The following is a 15,918-nucleotide window of genomic DNA, read 5'->3' on the forward strand; positions in this document are numbered from 1 at the left end:
TGTAGATGTCCAGGCAAGCTAACTTGCCAGGCTAGGCTGCAGGCCTTTGAAGGCGCCCATATCTGGATTGCTTCCAAAAATCATCCAAGCGCAGCTTGAAGGTTGCAACTGTTGGTGCTGAAATGATAAAGTCGAGAACAAACGAGATTCGTGAATAAAAATACTAATACTTTTCACGCCTACCAGGCAAGCCACTTAGTGCAGTGAACTGAAAATTGGTATGTAGCTGGAATAGTCATTGTAGAAAGTACTTGCAGTAGTACAGACTAATCGGATTACAAACCACTGAGTTATGATTCCAAAGCAAACTACATGTAGCAAATGTGAGATCGAGATACTCCAGTTAAAGAGTCACCCTAATAGTAGAGATTTCCAACTACATTAGATAATTAACATTCCATGCATTCATTGGTATGACAAATATTGTGCTATTTTTCAGGGTCATTTTAGTGCAGACCTCACCCCAATTGGTGGTTCCTATCAAAAGATATAAGCAAAAGAAGTTGACAGTGTGATGATTTTGTGTACAGTATTTTCAATGCTTTTACATGTATTGCATGGCACCTAACACAATATTCAAAGTATCATAAATCTAGATAGGAAACTAATAATGACATGAAATTTTCACCACATAACTATTTTATGGAGAACAGCATATGAGCTAGGTAAAAACCTCAAGAGTGACCACTTCTTTGTAGACTGACCACTCAGAATATTACATGAATAAAGCAAATGATTCACAAATAAAACTGTGTGTATTGTGTAATACTAAGTATACACAGGTACCTGATGCATTATCAAGGATAACTAACTAGAAAAATCAGTAATATTGTATAACATGGTAAGTAACGGCATCACAAGTCACAATTAACAAATACTCCGGAAACATGACAATCAGATAACAAAGTGTAAGAACAATATTATTACTAAATTAGGTTTGTTTGGACACTGTTCAGCTTTATTTGTCACATTGTAAGCACTAAATATAATAATTATTATATGACACAATGACATCACTATACTACTGACAAAGAGAAATTATAAATAGTTTCTGACTTAAATTACAATCACTGAAGCTGCTATAAAATGGATCAAAACAGCAGTAAATACACCAGAATATAAGTGTGAAGCCATGCAAGGTTGGTATCACATGTAACTGTAACTAAGTTACATGGAATAAAAGTAACGTGTAACTAGTAACTAGTTACTTTTCTGAAGTAACTACCCCAACTCTGATCACATGCCAGTCTCCACTTTTGAAAAGATTATGCTCAACCTTGAACCTTATATTGTAATTCCGCGCAAGACAACAAAGTGCTCACCTTCAAGCTATACTAGCATCGATGCAGAAGGATGCCTTGAAGCCCAGGGTGATTGTAATGCTGAATTCTGAGCAGTGTTATGGTGATTTACCTTTAAAAGGGCCATATTTTCGTCGTAATCCAACATCAATCGTCCTTCAATCAAAAAACACATGGCGAAATTGAAATCAGCATATACGGTTTGCCCAGGAACACTTTCTTCATCCTCATCTGCCACAGATTCACGCGGAAACACTTGGAAATTTCGGCTATTACCGGTGCCGTATTCTTCCAATTAGAATTACGCACGCAATTATTTGTATGGGATTCCAATGGGGATTTTTATTTCTCAAACTTTGATGCTGTTACTAGAAGAAAGTACTTTTCAAATATTTCTAAAATTTTTCTTGTAATTCAGGGTATCTATGGTTTATTCTATGCTTAATTGGGTAGGAATTTAATTTATAATGCTATGTTTCAGAGCTAAATATTTAATGTATCAAATGCGCCCATAAGGGTGATTTTCCAAAATTCAGTCACATATGTGACCTGATCTTGGAAAACCTACCTTTTTAGCACATTGGTAAATTTTCTGTTTTTTACCTTAAATGAGGTACTGGGTACTCATCTATCATGTGTCAAAATTTCAGCTTAATATGTTTAAGCATTCCTGAGATATAGCCATTTTTCTGTCCTGTACATTACAAACTAACTTTTATGATAATGCATTGAGTTCTGTGAGTGATTAAGGGTGACAAATGGTAACAAATCACTTTGTTTACCAATAAGTCCATTCTTACCATCTAAAATCCTTTAAAAGACATTTCTAATAGTTTAATGAAGTATATTGTTGGTACTTTTCTGCCATGTGTCATTGTCTAAGACTAAGTTTTAGCCATTCCAGCATCTGAACAATTAAATCACCAAATTTGTAAGTTAATTGTTGTCTCACTCATGTGAAATCACTACATGGTCTGATATAATCATCCATATCTCCTAGGAAAAAGAAGCTAAGGGTGTGAAACTTCACAGCAAGAAGGCTTAATAGTTTCCTAATCCAAATGTGCAAAAAATTAAGTTTAAAAAAAATTGTTGAAATTTTCATTTGAGTTTTTCCAAAAAGTTTGTTTGTGCCCAAAAGGTAGGTTTTCCAAGATCTGGTCACATATTTCAATAAATACTGCATGAATTTTAATCTAGTAAAGTGCATTACGAAGTACGAAGCACCGACTACCATTAACCGAAACGGCAGCTTGTGAAACATTAAAGGTGTGTAATTTAAGTAGCAAAAAATATGTGTGAAAAATTGGTTGGTTGGAAATCGCTACTAATAGAGCATTCAGCTAGTTCATGACTTGCTCCATTATAGATTTCTATTACATCGCAAGTTAATATGTGACCGGATTTGCGAAAAGGTACCTTTTCCACACATTTTACAGGCGAGCAAACAAAATGATGTAACGTTTGACTCTGTGTACTGCTCAACTTGCTCATGGTTTCAAAATGTAGCCAGATAGTTTAGCTGCACTTATGGAAAATTTCAGGCAATTTTATGCAATGACCAAAAAGTTATGAAGTTTTAAAGATAAAAAAATTGGTCAAATTTTGTGTGTGAAGAAGGTGCCTTTTCGCAAATCTGGTCACATATGTTGTAGGGAGTTCAGCAGCAACCAATTAATCTTGTAGACAGTTCAGCTACAAACAAGTCACTCTGTAGATAGTTCAGCTACAAACAAGCCACTCTGTATAGAGAAATAATGCAGCTAGAAGAATCACGCTTTAGAAAGTTCAGCTCCGAATAAATCACCCTGCAGATAGTTCAGTTACAAATAAGTCACCCTGTAGAGAAATCAGCTAGAAACCAGTGACTTGTAGAGAGTTCAATTGCAAAACAAATCACCCTTTAGAGAGATAAGCCAGCCCTGTAGAGAGATGAGATAGAAATAAATCACTCGTGGAGAGTTTAGCTACAAAGAAACCACTCTGTAGAGAGTTCAGCTACTGTGTAAACAAGAAACCCTGTAGAGAGATCAGCTAGAAAATAATCATCTGTAGAGAGTTCATCTACAAGCAAATCATCCTGTAGAGAGATCAGCTGCAAACAAATGTGACCGGATCTGCGAAAACAGGACATAATCGCAGTACTAGACTTCTCCAAGGCCTTTGACAAGGTTGCACATGCTCGACTTCTAAACAAACTGGAGTATTATGGAGTGAGAGGAAGTTTGCTGGAATGGTTTGAATCATTTCTACACAACAGAACACAGCAAGTAGTAATAGAAGGCCGTTATTCCATATCTTGTGACATAACATCTGGTGTCCCCCAAGGCTCAGTTCTTGGACCTGCCCTTTTCCTAATATATATCAACGACATAACTACAAACATACATAGTGAGTTGCGACTGTTTGCAGATGACATTTTAATTTATAGGCCTATACACTCACCAAGTGATCAGAAGATTCTGCAGGATGACTTAACTACTCTTATAAAATGGGCAAATGAATGGCAGATGGACTTTAATGTATCTAAATGCAACATCTTACAAGTTACCACACACCATACCACCAAAACATTTACATATCAAATGAATGGAGTGCCCTTGAAATCAGTAGAAAAGATTAAATATCTTGGAGTTTACTTGAACAATAAACTTTCATGCCACGATCACATTGACTACATATGCAACAAAGCAAATCGATTACTTGGTTTCCTAAAGCGAAATTTACATTCCTGTCATAAACACTTCAAAGAATATGCCTACAAACAATTTCTGCTACCATCTATCGAATATTGTTGTGCCATCTGGGACCCACACCACCAAAATGACATTTCTAAACTTGAAATGATTCAACATCGAACTGCTCGTTTCGTCTTAAATAAGCCTTGGAACAGACACCACCGTGACAGTATCACAGACATGTTAAATGAACTAAATTGGCCATCTTTACAAGAACGCAGAAAGCAAGCACGCCTCATCCTATAGTACAAGATAGTTAATCATTTATTATTGGTCCCAAATCGCTGTCTGCCATCATTAAATCAAACTGCTACCAGAGCCCATCATGATCAGAAATTTAATCATATACAGTCTTCAGTAAACACGTATCTCTATTCATTCCTACCCAGAACTATTCCCCATTGGAACGATCTATGTATCCCTAATCTATCTACCATTGATCTTGAAACATTTAAACAATCAACTACTCCTACTTTGTAACTGTAACTTAGCACTTATTGTATTTATTGTAACTTAGCCCTCACTGTAATTTAGTATTCATTGTAATTCTAGCACTTATTGTAACTTACCACTTACTGTAATTTAGCACTAGTTGTAACCTAGCACCTATTGCAACTTAGCACTTATTGTAACTTAGTACTAATCATTATTGTAACCTAAATTATAGGCACTTATGTTATTGTAATTTAAACTAGGCACTTATGTGTACGTACCTTGTACATTAGCGTAAAAACCCTGTTGGGTGTTTGCTAATCAATAAATAAATAAATAAAATAAATAAATCGCATTTTTTTCCGAATTCCTGTTTATTGAATATTTATAGTCTATGTAGCCAAGTGTACCCACTGGCAAAATTTCAGCTTCATATGCCAAACACTCTGGGAGTTACAGCCTTACAAAGTAGCAACAGAAAAATCGATTTGTACAGCAAGTATAGGGAGAATAAATTACAAGTACTTACAAAAACGGTTGTAACTTACCAACGGATCAAGGTACAGAGCTAAACTTTTCACCATCCTGTTCGCCATGAACAGGAATATAAATTACTGGGTAATTTTTCCTTTACTCGCCCTTCTTCACTGCATATAAAGGCGAAATTCATGAAGAAAAATCGATCGCGTACGATCGCTTCGACATGACGTAAACAAACGTTCATAACTTACGTGTCCTTGGGTCTACTGCAACGAAACAAAGAGTTTCCAACTCCGGTGGGGTCTATTCTACGGAACGGAACGGAACGGAACGGAACGGAATGATGGACTAAACTGCGGAACGGAATGCTTTCTCAGATTGAAGCTTGCAGCTTACCATTGCTGTACAAGTTATCAGTGGCACTTCCAGCAGGTAATCAAACGTACCCCAAGAAAGATAAAACGAATTTAAGGATCGATTGTGGGTTCTTGTTGGTTGTCATTAGTAACGAAGTACTAATTGTGGGAATAGCTGACTCAGTGTGTTCATCTTCGGATATATCAAGTAGGGAACTTAATGCATGACTTGTTTTTACTAGTATGTGAGTTATTTTTACTTGCTTGACTTTAGAATGTACAGTCTGAGGCCCAGCCTTTCTAATCGGCATAAATCAGTATGTGTATAGCTACACTACAAAGGAAACAAGTATGGTGACAAGCTGAATCAACTCAGTCTAAGCAGAATCTAAAGGAATTTTGTGCAGTGTGTGAGGAGCAAACATTCAGATACCTCAAGGAGGCTATATTGTGTGAACATCAATGATTCATTAACAGAGTAGTGGACTATTGTCAGATATCTCAGCCTGAGTACTGAGTTGAATTCTGGATGGGATCTATTTTACAGAATGGAATGCTTTCTGAATCAACTTGCAGCTTGGCTAGCTGCTATCATTGCTGAAATTGCATTTTATCAGTGGAACCTCCAGGAAAATGGTTTATAAAACATTAATTGATTGTTTAGGTAATCATGACTTTATTCAGTCTAATAAACAGAATAATGGTTGATTGAGTGAGGTATCACTTTCAGAATGTTCAGACGACCAGTGATGAGATGCATGGATTCATCGAATTTTTGTTGTGGTTGGAGACATTAAATATCCAAAAGCAAACTGACTGTATAATATTAATTCACTTTCTTTATATTTTCTCAATTTTGAGCCTGTATACAGATAATTGAATTTTCCTTGTCAATACTGAGAAATACTAGGAGACAAACTTATCTTTGTTTACCTATACTGTACAACCAAGAGTTCGTAATACTGATTTGTATGGGGGAGAGTGTCTAACTCTCAGTATGGCCTGTACAAACACCCTGCGTAAAGTTCACCTTTCATCAAATCAACACCTTTACTGGGGGATAGAAAACTGTTGATTAGTGTTGCTGAAGAAGGTAAAGCCTTTGTTCTGAAATAAGGCCGAGGTGTTACTTTAAGCAGGGTGTTTGGTGAATGCATTCAAGTTAGACACTCTCCACCTTATTATGAACTCTTGGTACAACTTCAAAGGAAAATGAAGAAAACATACAGATGAATCAATAAAATCACTACAGTAAGGTGAATTACAGACTAGTGAGATCTTGGTTAATTAATGACAGTGGTTGGAGATTAAGTGTGGTAGCTTCTTGTTCTTGAATATGTTGCAAAGTGGAAATACAAATCAAAATGGGATATCAATTTCATTATGAAAAATTTGTATACATAAATAATCTAGCATTACTATTTCATTTGTCCTCCACTTAAACATGCTACAACAGTACTAGTGTCAGTAAATTGGCAGTGAGCCTACCTTGAAATTTCAACTCTAGAGTAGATCCAACACAGGACAGCCCGCACTGTAACAAATACATGTGATCCCATTGTAATTTCATGGACCAGCTGGACTGGGAATCACTTGAAATAGACTAACAGATTTAACCTGTTTTGTTTGACGTGAAGCATGTGAAATGTTACACTTAAGAAATCCTAGGATTCTTAGGTGGTATGTAATTAATGTGTTCCATTTCAGGTCTGACTAGATACATTGAAATTACACACACATCCCGGTCCAAATCACGTTTGCCTGGTGGCTACGGGCATGGTTTCACATGCGGCTTATAATAGAGATTTGGCTGATCTTGGAGTTTTGGCATTTAGCCTGATTCAAGGCTAGCATCCTTGAATTGTGCAACAGATAAAATCAGCTCACTATTGAATACGGCATTAGTCCACTGCACCAGCTGTTAATATATAAATAACTCCATGCATACACTTCAGTGATGTTTGCAGAATATACCCTCCTTGCGGTCTGCCAAAATATTTGCTCCTCACAAACTGCACAAAATTCTTCAAGTTTTAATTCAGCTGGCTCTTTCCTGTTACCAGTATCTTCCTGCTTGCTTTATTTATACACTGACTTATGACTTGAAAGACCGGCCCAGACTGTTTTCTAAAGTCTAAATAAGAAAAACAGCTCACATAAAGTTCCCTTCCGTATGGATGAACATCACTGATACAGCTAATCCCACAATAATACTTCGTTACTAATGACAACCAACAAAAACCCACAATCGATCCGTTAATTCTTTTTATCTTATGTTTAATCACCCACTGGAGATGCCACTGCTAACTATAAGGGAAGTTTCAGTAATGGTAAGTTGCAAGCTTCAATTTGAGAAAGCGTTCCGTTCCGTGGTTTAGTCCATCATTCCGTTCCGTTCCGTTCCGTTCCGTTCCGTAGAATAGTCCCCACCTCCAACTCCTCTTGAGCAGGCGAATAAGATGATATCCAGGTGTTTATTGTTAGTCCCTTCCTTCACTAAAAAAGAGAAGGTAAAAAATTTACGGAATTTTTCAATAATTATAGGGTCTACGCAAGTATTTCATAGAATGTATTCAATGCTTTATACTGTAAGTTTAGGCTAGTGCGATTATGCTTTTTCGCAGATTCGGTCACAAATCATCAGTAGGAAAAATTGACATGTAATAAAAATATATGTATATATACAAGTACAAGAAAAATTTGGAATTTTCAACCACAGAGTAGGGACCATAGCACATCGATAGAAGTACTGAAACAAGTTGGAGTTGTCCATGATATTAAATCACTATAAAACGATAAGAAGTGTTATATCCCTACTGTGTATCTAGGGATATAACACTTCTTATCGTTTTACAGTGATTTAATATCATGGACAACTCCAACTTGTTTCAGTACTTTTCATCGATGTGCTTAGTCTGGCGCCACCCGCCCCTTCGCATAAAGTAAGGGTCTGGTGAAATACAGATACTAAATCATTTCTAGCGCCCAGATTCGGCGCTAGCCAATTAGTGCATGCCAATGACGTTCACACAGAAATCGCCTTGGCAATACAATGCTTTTGTTCGAATTGAAGTGCAATTATCTGACGTAACAAGCATTACGTGCGCTGTCTAATTGAATTCCTTTTGAAATGATTAGGTATTTGTATTTCACCAGACCCTTACTTTTTGCGAAGAGGCGCACTGGTAAAAATTTAGTAGTGAATTGCTCTGCCACAATACTCACTACTTTTAAGTAGTGACGTTCACTACTTTTTGTAGTGAACGTCACTACATTTTGTAGTGAACGTCACTACTTGGTGGTCAATGTAGTGACGTTCACTACAAAATTAGTAGTGAACATCACTACACAAAAATAGTGAGTATTGTGGCAGACATTAGTAGTGACGTTCATTACATTTAGTAGTGACGTTCACTAGTTTGTTTTTACTGTGCGGGCGGCGCCAGACTACGATGTGCTATGGTCCCTACTCTAGCTGAAAATTCCAAATTTTTTCGTGTACTTCAACTTGTTTGTAAACTTGTTTGTAAATAATTTTATTATGACTAGTGAATCCACGCATACCAAATCTAAAAAAGTACCGGGCGCTCCAGCTATTTATTTATTGTTAATCAGCAGGACCCTCCAGGGGTATAATGCTGATGTGCAATTACATGTGTACAATTTCCATATCAATTATCATCTGAAAAGTGAAGTATCCATTATGCTTCGTTGTCAGCTATGTTCAACCCGTTACACAGCATTTCGAATCAAGAACTGTTCGAAAAGCACCTCTACAATCCACACATACCAAAAGAAAGAAATCGTACCGCGCGCCCCAATCATATTAATTATCGTCTGAAAAGTTAAGTATCCATTACGCTTCGTTGTAGGCTATGTTCAACCCATTACACAGCATTACGAATCTAAAACTGTTTGAAAAGCACCCCTGCAATCAAAATAGCCACGATGAAAGATACTGACGTCATATGGAAACAATTTTGCGACATCAGTGAATGTTCTATTAGAGTATGTAAATACAGTCTTCATGGATTTCATTGATTGCATAACACATTCAGAATGTTTGTGTTTATAGACACTTAGTAAAGTGCTATATACATCATATGGACCAATGAATTTGCTTTAATAATGAATAACATTTAAGAAACCAAATATGTCATACCTGTCTCATTGAGTGGTATGAATATACTTAACAGTTGTAAGGATTTCATTACCTGAATAAGTAAGTAGCTGACCACTAAAGAAGGCAATACAGAGCAACTGACTTTAAGTAAAATTGTTTCTGATATACAATAACAATTATTTTGAAGTTCTCTAATAAAGCAATCGGCCAGGTTTGGATTTAATTTGTTTACAGTAAACAGTGATCACTTGAAGAAAAATTGAAGGGTTTGCCTTGAAGACAATTATTATGTGCACTGTATGAGCTAAGGAATTCCCTTCAATAATGAATCATGTTAAAGAAAATTAATGCGACATAGAAAAGGCTTACTATTTCATATTGCCATATGAATATAATTTGCACTTGTAGGGATTTTATTGGTTAGATAGGCAACTGATCAACAACTAAAGATGTTTGTATACATCAATCATCTCTCAGTATAGCTATCTCTGTTATATGACAGAAAGATTTTCAAACACTCTAATAAAGCAGTCTGTCATTTTTTGTATTGAATTCTTCCATATGTTTTCCTTTTCGAAGGGAAGCCATCACGTCCTCTTGCTAAATCGACACCTTTCCCTGTCAGCAAAGATGAATGGGACATAAAGGAGGACACTGGTAAGTCCATAAAGAGTACATTGTACGTACTGCGGTATGCCAAAAGGCACCTGTCGGGCCGAAGCGACGTCGAGTAGTGAAAAAATCAAGCCCCTAGCCTTAGCCATTATCGAGTTACGCTTGTCTGAAGGCATCAGTCAGTTACCCAGTCAGTAGAAAATTCCATTGAATAAAAATTATTAAAATTCCGTAGCAAATTTGTTGAAAGCGTTTCGGATCGATCTGAAAGCTTGTTTGGGCTTAGTTTTACTCCACCAATACTGCCTCATCGTCGTAAGGGAAAATTGAGGCTGGTTTTTGGGTGAAATTATTTCGTGGGCCACGCCTACTCCTTTGTGGTCCCTTCTATACAGTTACTATCGTACTGTATGATAATTTGTACATTTACTGATAAAATCAGAATTAGTTGAAGTATTTAAAATCTGCTTTATCTTTTTCTTCTTCTTGTGGTAAAGAAAAATAAGATAGTCCCAAAGCTGGCCATAGGCCAGCTTTGGGGTAGTGCGGCTGGCCGAATTAAAAATTCCCTGGTTGATCTCTTTATCGAATTAGCTCTATGATTTTACTCTAGTTGTAGCTATAGCCTATTTTAAAAAAATTCAGAGTCACGCCAGAAGAAAACCAAAAAAGAAAAAACAACAACAAAAAAATGATAGCTATGTATAGCTATAGCTAGCTATGCCGTGCGTAACACAGCACAGTTCCCATGTTCTGATTCACTACGGTTGGCAGATGGCTAAGAAATATCATTAAGGCTTTCTGTGGCCTTCTTGTAGACCCCACAGCGAAAGATTAGTGCATGGGAACACTGACCTGTTAAGCAGGTAACAACGAGAATCAACATATTCATCATTCCCTTGTAGTCTTAGCTGTTTATTGACTGTATGATTAAGTGATAGTTTCAACTAGCATAAACTTTCAATCAGCTAATAATTTATCGTCAGCCCTCAGTTACGACGAAAGATTCTCTTCGTACGTTAGGGTGTCCAATGAAAAAAATCGACCTTCACCAAATAATTTCCTTACAACTGCAGGATACTTAACTTGTTGTACTGATATTTGAACTACTACAAATCAGTAGCCGCGAGTCTTTTATATTGAGAAATCGGCACATCGCATTTTCACGTGTTGCATGATTTTGTTAGGTGCAATCTGTGAATTTGCGCAGTTTATAAATTGCGCTGCGCATTTTGTGAATTCATAAAATGCGCAACAATTTATAAATTGCGCAGATATCGTACTGACATATGGCAAAGGGCAACGCGAGATGCGACACATTACATTTGTATCGGTTGCCGACCTACTGTCGTTCCGAGTGTTTGATCCTCGTGGCAGTGTATGCGAGGTGTGAGTTTCGAATCATTAATGACTTTTATAGAGACACTTCGGAAAGGGTCACGCACAGAGAGCTTCTGTAGAGGAAAATATCTTGATCCCAATCACACCTCCAAAAGCAAAACAGTAACTTAACGGAGGAGAAGGTGCAGAAGATGACAGACGTTTTTGAATGGAGTAGAAGGAAGTGATACTTCTAATTAGTCCTTTTATTGCTGAAACCTGAAACAAAGAAGCCGGGTTTGTTTTGTTAAACTACCCAGAGCTCATGCAGTGAAGTTCAGGAAGATGTTCTATATTTGCCTGCCAAGCAAAGGGTAAGAAACTAAACCTGCTTTGTTTGTGCCTGCCCTTCACAAACTTCTGTAATTACAGAATGCATGAGAATGACAAAACTGTCTTAGGCCACCATCGTTTAGTTGCAACTATTGAGAATTTTATGACGTAGTAGAGTGTGTGCATTCAACTGAAAATGGAAAATAGACATGTAGACTACAAGAAAATACTTGCAGAGGTATAGAAGTATAGTGAATTATGTATGCTATCATATTCTCAAGCATCACAAAAGTTTATAGCCACTATAGTCATAAGACCTGGACATTGTGGAGATGGGTGGTTAATTATATAGCAATATTATAATACTAAACAAGTAGTCCGGTTCAGCATTGTTAGTGGGTCAGTGATGTTGACCTGTTTGACCCACTCACCCGAATAGTAATCCGGATGGAACCCAGATCTGACCCACATGTGACCCGGTTTAATTAAAATAGAAACGTGTCCCAAGAGCTAGATTAAAAGTCCACAAGTTCCACTAGTCATCCCTACATTTTTTTACATTATAAAAAATGTCTGTAAGAAGTGAGTAGCTATGTATTATCAAGTGTGGGTGGCTCCACGTAAGTTTACATGCAGCTACAGAATTTCCAGAAGTTAGTTACCTACATTTCAAGTAGCAACACAGATCTGGTGATGCATGCATGCCCACAAAGCACAGCTGGTACAATTCCGATAAGTGGGCGTGGCTCTACATACCCGGCACAGACAGCAAAGCATATTCCTGAACGGTGGGTGTGGCTGCACATAAGTTTCTTGAGTGTTTACAACTGCATTTCCATCAATACAATCAAGCTTGTTAACTTATAGTCACACGTGATCTCATCCGGGTCAGACCCAGATATTCAGTGAAGTGGATAAGACCCACTTGACCCGGACAAAATGTGACCCAAATGACCTGGATAATCTAGATGACCCGGCCCACTTACAACGCTGGTCCAGTTACCAAGTTTGTAATAATGCCAAGCTGTAGTGAGGGACAAGTCAGGCTGGATTTTAGCAAGAGACTAAACCTTTGCGATCCCCATAGACATAGCAACCAGCTATCAATTTATGGAGCCCACCTATCAATTTTCTGATATATTAATTTAGAAAAAGATTGATAGAACAGTCATTTGTTCTAATAGAGCAGTCAGTAAGTGATCTTAGAAGAAATCTGTAGGGGCATGCCTCCAGACCCCCTAGCTATGTGTGTGTTTTCACATGGTATTTAGCTTTACAACTACTTGGAACAGGCCCCCTGATTTCTTCACTGCTCAACGTTGCTTGGTATCTTAATTTGGCATACCACAATATTTATAATGTGAACATCATGGACCTACTTGAGTCTTCTTTTATATATCTTTGCTGAAGTGGAAGATGTTGATTTGTGGTATATAGCTAGCTTCATGACAGTTCATGTAATGGCTTCCCTACATGTGTAACAGAAGTTATCTGTATTTTCTGTTACTGTAGTGACTGGAATGGTTCCAGAGGAGCTTCCCATGCAATGCTGTGTAACTGGCTGAACATGGCTGAAAGTAAATTGTAGTGGCCTAATTATTGTTGGGGGCACGTACATGACGTCTAGCACCTGTTTTCAGTTAACTATTTGACTTTACTCTGTTTGTGTAGACTACCCACTGAGTACAACTCAACTATCCTTTGTTTAAAATGAAATGTATTGAACTAAGTTAGACTATGCCACAAAAATTATTACAATTATGCACCTATTAATTGCTTCAGCAAACAGTTCAGTATACATCATCACATTCTGTGTACTCATTTGTACCATTAAGTAAACGTATACACGTTTGTATCTATATTGTTCTAACCTTCTTGGTGAATCAGTGAATTTCTTTTCATAGTCTGTTGTGTATTCTGATAAGTTATGTGTCACATGAACTTTTAACAGATAATGTTTGTTTATTATTATTTAATTTTGCTGTGAAAACTTCTCAAACAGAAGAATATACACAGATATAATATAATAAATAATGTTAGCTATTGATTGCAAAATAATAGTTACGTAGCAGAGATTTGAATATGTCAGTGTTTTCCGCTTCAAAGATGTAGCGAGGTAGTACGTTCCATTGCCTTGATGTTGATGGTATAAAGGAGTATTTGTAGGTGTCAGTGTTACAAAATGGTTCGATGAGTCTGAACATATGGCATGATCTGGTCTGTAGCTGGTACTGTGATGTCTGTAGATGAAACTCAGGTATGTATTCAGGTGGTAAATAGACATTTTGTTTAAGAATGTTGTATAGCATAGTTAAGGAGAGCTGTTCTCTTCGAGCTAGACTCTAGTGATTCCCACTTAAGTTCGTTAACCATCTGTGTTACACTAGCATGATAGGAGTATATACCTTTGATATATCGTGCAGCACGCCTCTGAACTTTTTCTAAAGCAATCTTGTCAGTTGTTAAATGAGAGTTCCAGACTGTAGTTGCATATTCAAGTTTAGGGCATACTAGGCTAAGGTAGGCTCTCTCTCTAAGGTGAATAGATGATGTCCTCAAGTTATGCTTTAGCAGACCAAGCATCTGATTTGCTTTGGAGGTGATAGATTGGATATGTAGGTGCCACTTCAAATCACTCTGAATAATGATGCCTAAATATTTGTAATGTTCAACAGGTGAGAGGAGATGATTGTGTAGTCTGTAGGGAGTAATGATTTTATTTCTTCTAGGATGTAAAACAGTCATGGTAAAGCACTTTGATACATTTAGTCTCATCAGCCATCTCTGCTGCCATTCTTGTAATGCACATAAATCTTCTTGTAACCTCTCAGCATCTTCAGGGGTACGGATAGCCCTATATATTATACAGTCATCAGCGAAAAGTTTAATAGAACTATGTAAAATGGATTCAGGTAGATCATTGATATAGATGGAGAAAAGAGTAGGGCCAAGGACTGTGCCTTGAGGGACACCAGACAGTACTGGGCATCTGGGAGATGAAATACCATCTAGCACAACACACTGCATGCGATGATTCAAAAATGAGGAGATCCAGTTTTTCAAATTTCCTCTAATGCCATACCAGTCTAATTTGTACAGCAGACGTTGGTGTGGTACTGTGTCGAAAGCCTTTGCAAAGTTAGTGAAGATAATATCTGTCTGTATTCCAGTATCATAGCAACAGGATAGATCATGTAATAGTGTGATAAGTAATGTTTCACAAGAACGAGAATGACGAAAGCCGTACTGATGATCACTTAGGATGTTGTTGGTTTCTAAATGTTTCATGATGTTTGAGTTTACAATTTGTTCAAATAGTTTAGAGACAATGGAAGTTAGTGAAATTGGTCGATAATTGGAAGGTTGTTGTCGGTTACCCTGCTTAAAGATTGGTGTAATATTTGCAGATCGCCACTCTTCAGGAATGACTCCAGAGTCTAAGGAGCACTGAAACAATGTTCTTAAGAAGGGGGATATAACATCAGCTGTTTATTTAGAATCACTTGATGACTATTGTCATTCTTGTGGAATGATTAGTTTGGATGATGATACGACTGACATGGTGAGGTCTAGTTATGCAAACAATTTTTTATTCATGTGTGGATTCCATAGGTCAGGTGCAATAGTTGCTCATCAAGGGTATGGTACCATAAATGGCATCTAGGAAGACATGTGGTTACAGCCAGGCAAGATAAAAGTGGATATAACTTTTTTGGGTCTTGCTGTTCATCAAAATTGATCAAATGGAGCTGTACCTTTGTAACTCATGTATTGGAGTATTCTTAGCTACATGTGTAACACAGGCTACACAGCATAACTGATTCCAAACACTATATGTTTGAACTAATAATAGCTGTATGAGGTGACATTATGTAACTACGTGTTGTGTTACATCTGCATGCATGGGATAATGTGAGAGTGAAACTATATAAGTACGTGTACCATTAAACTGGACATTAAAGATATGATGTTGGGATACGAGTTACAATGCACCAAACCTTATGTGCTGATATACATTTCATTACTGGTGGAGCATGCATGTACAGTGTTTGCGCTGGACAATTGCTAAAAAAACATACAAGCAGGCTGGACTGCATGTACATGTGCCCATCAATATCAGCTGATTGAAACGAAATGAACCTGCTATATAGCTACCACAAATGCTGTAGTACACAGAGGGCAAAACTGAGCAAGAAAGACAGTACGCACCTTATCTAGGC

General features: G+C 37.2%; 1 long non-coding RNA gene across 1 annotated transcript; it reads left to right on the forward strand.

The window, feature by feature from the left end:
- The first annotated feature begins 11,306 nt into the window (after nt 1-11,306).
- LOC136262569 (uncharacterized) lies at nt 11,307-15,642 on the forward strand. The gene is made up of 3 exons (XR_010704227.1): nt 11,307-14,373; nt 14,428-15,260; nt 15,311-15,642. It is a non-coding gene; the product is annotated as an uncharacterized lncRNA (long non-coding RNA).
- The last annotated feature ends 276 nt before the right edge of the window (nt 15,643-15,918 follow it).

Source organism: Dysidea avara, chromosome 1 (genome assembly GCF_963678975.1).
Source record: "Dysidea avara chromosome 1, odDysAvar1.4, whole genome shotgun sequence".
In the NCBI taxonomy this organism is placed as follows: domain Eukaryota; kingdom Metazoa; phylum Porifera; class Demospongiae; order Dictyoceratida; family Dysideidae; genus Dysidea; species Dysidea avara.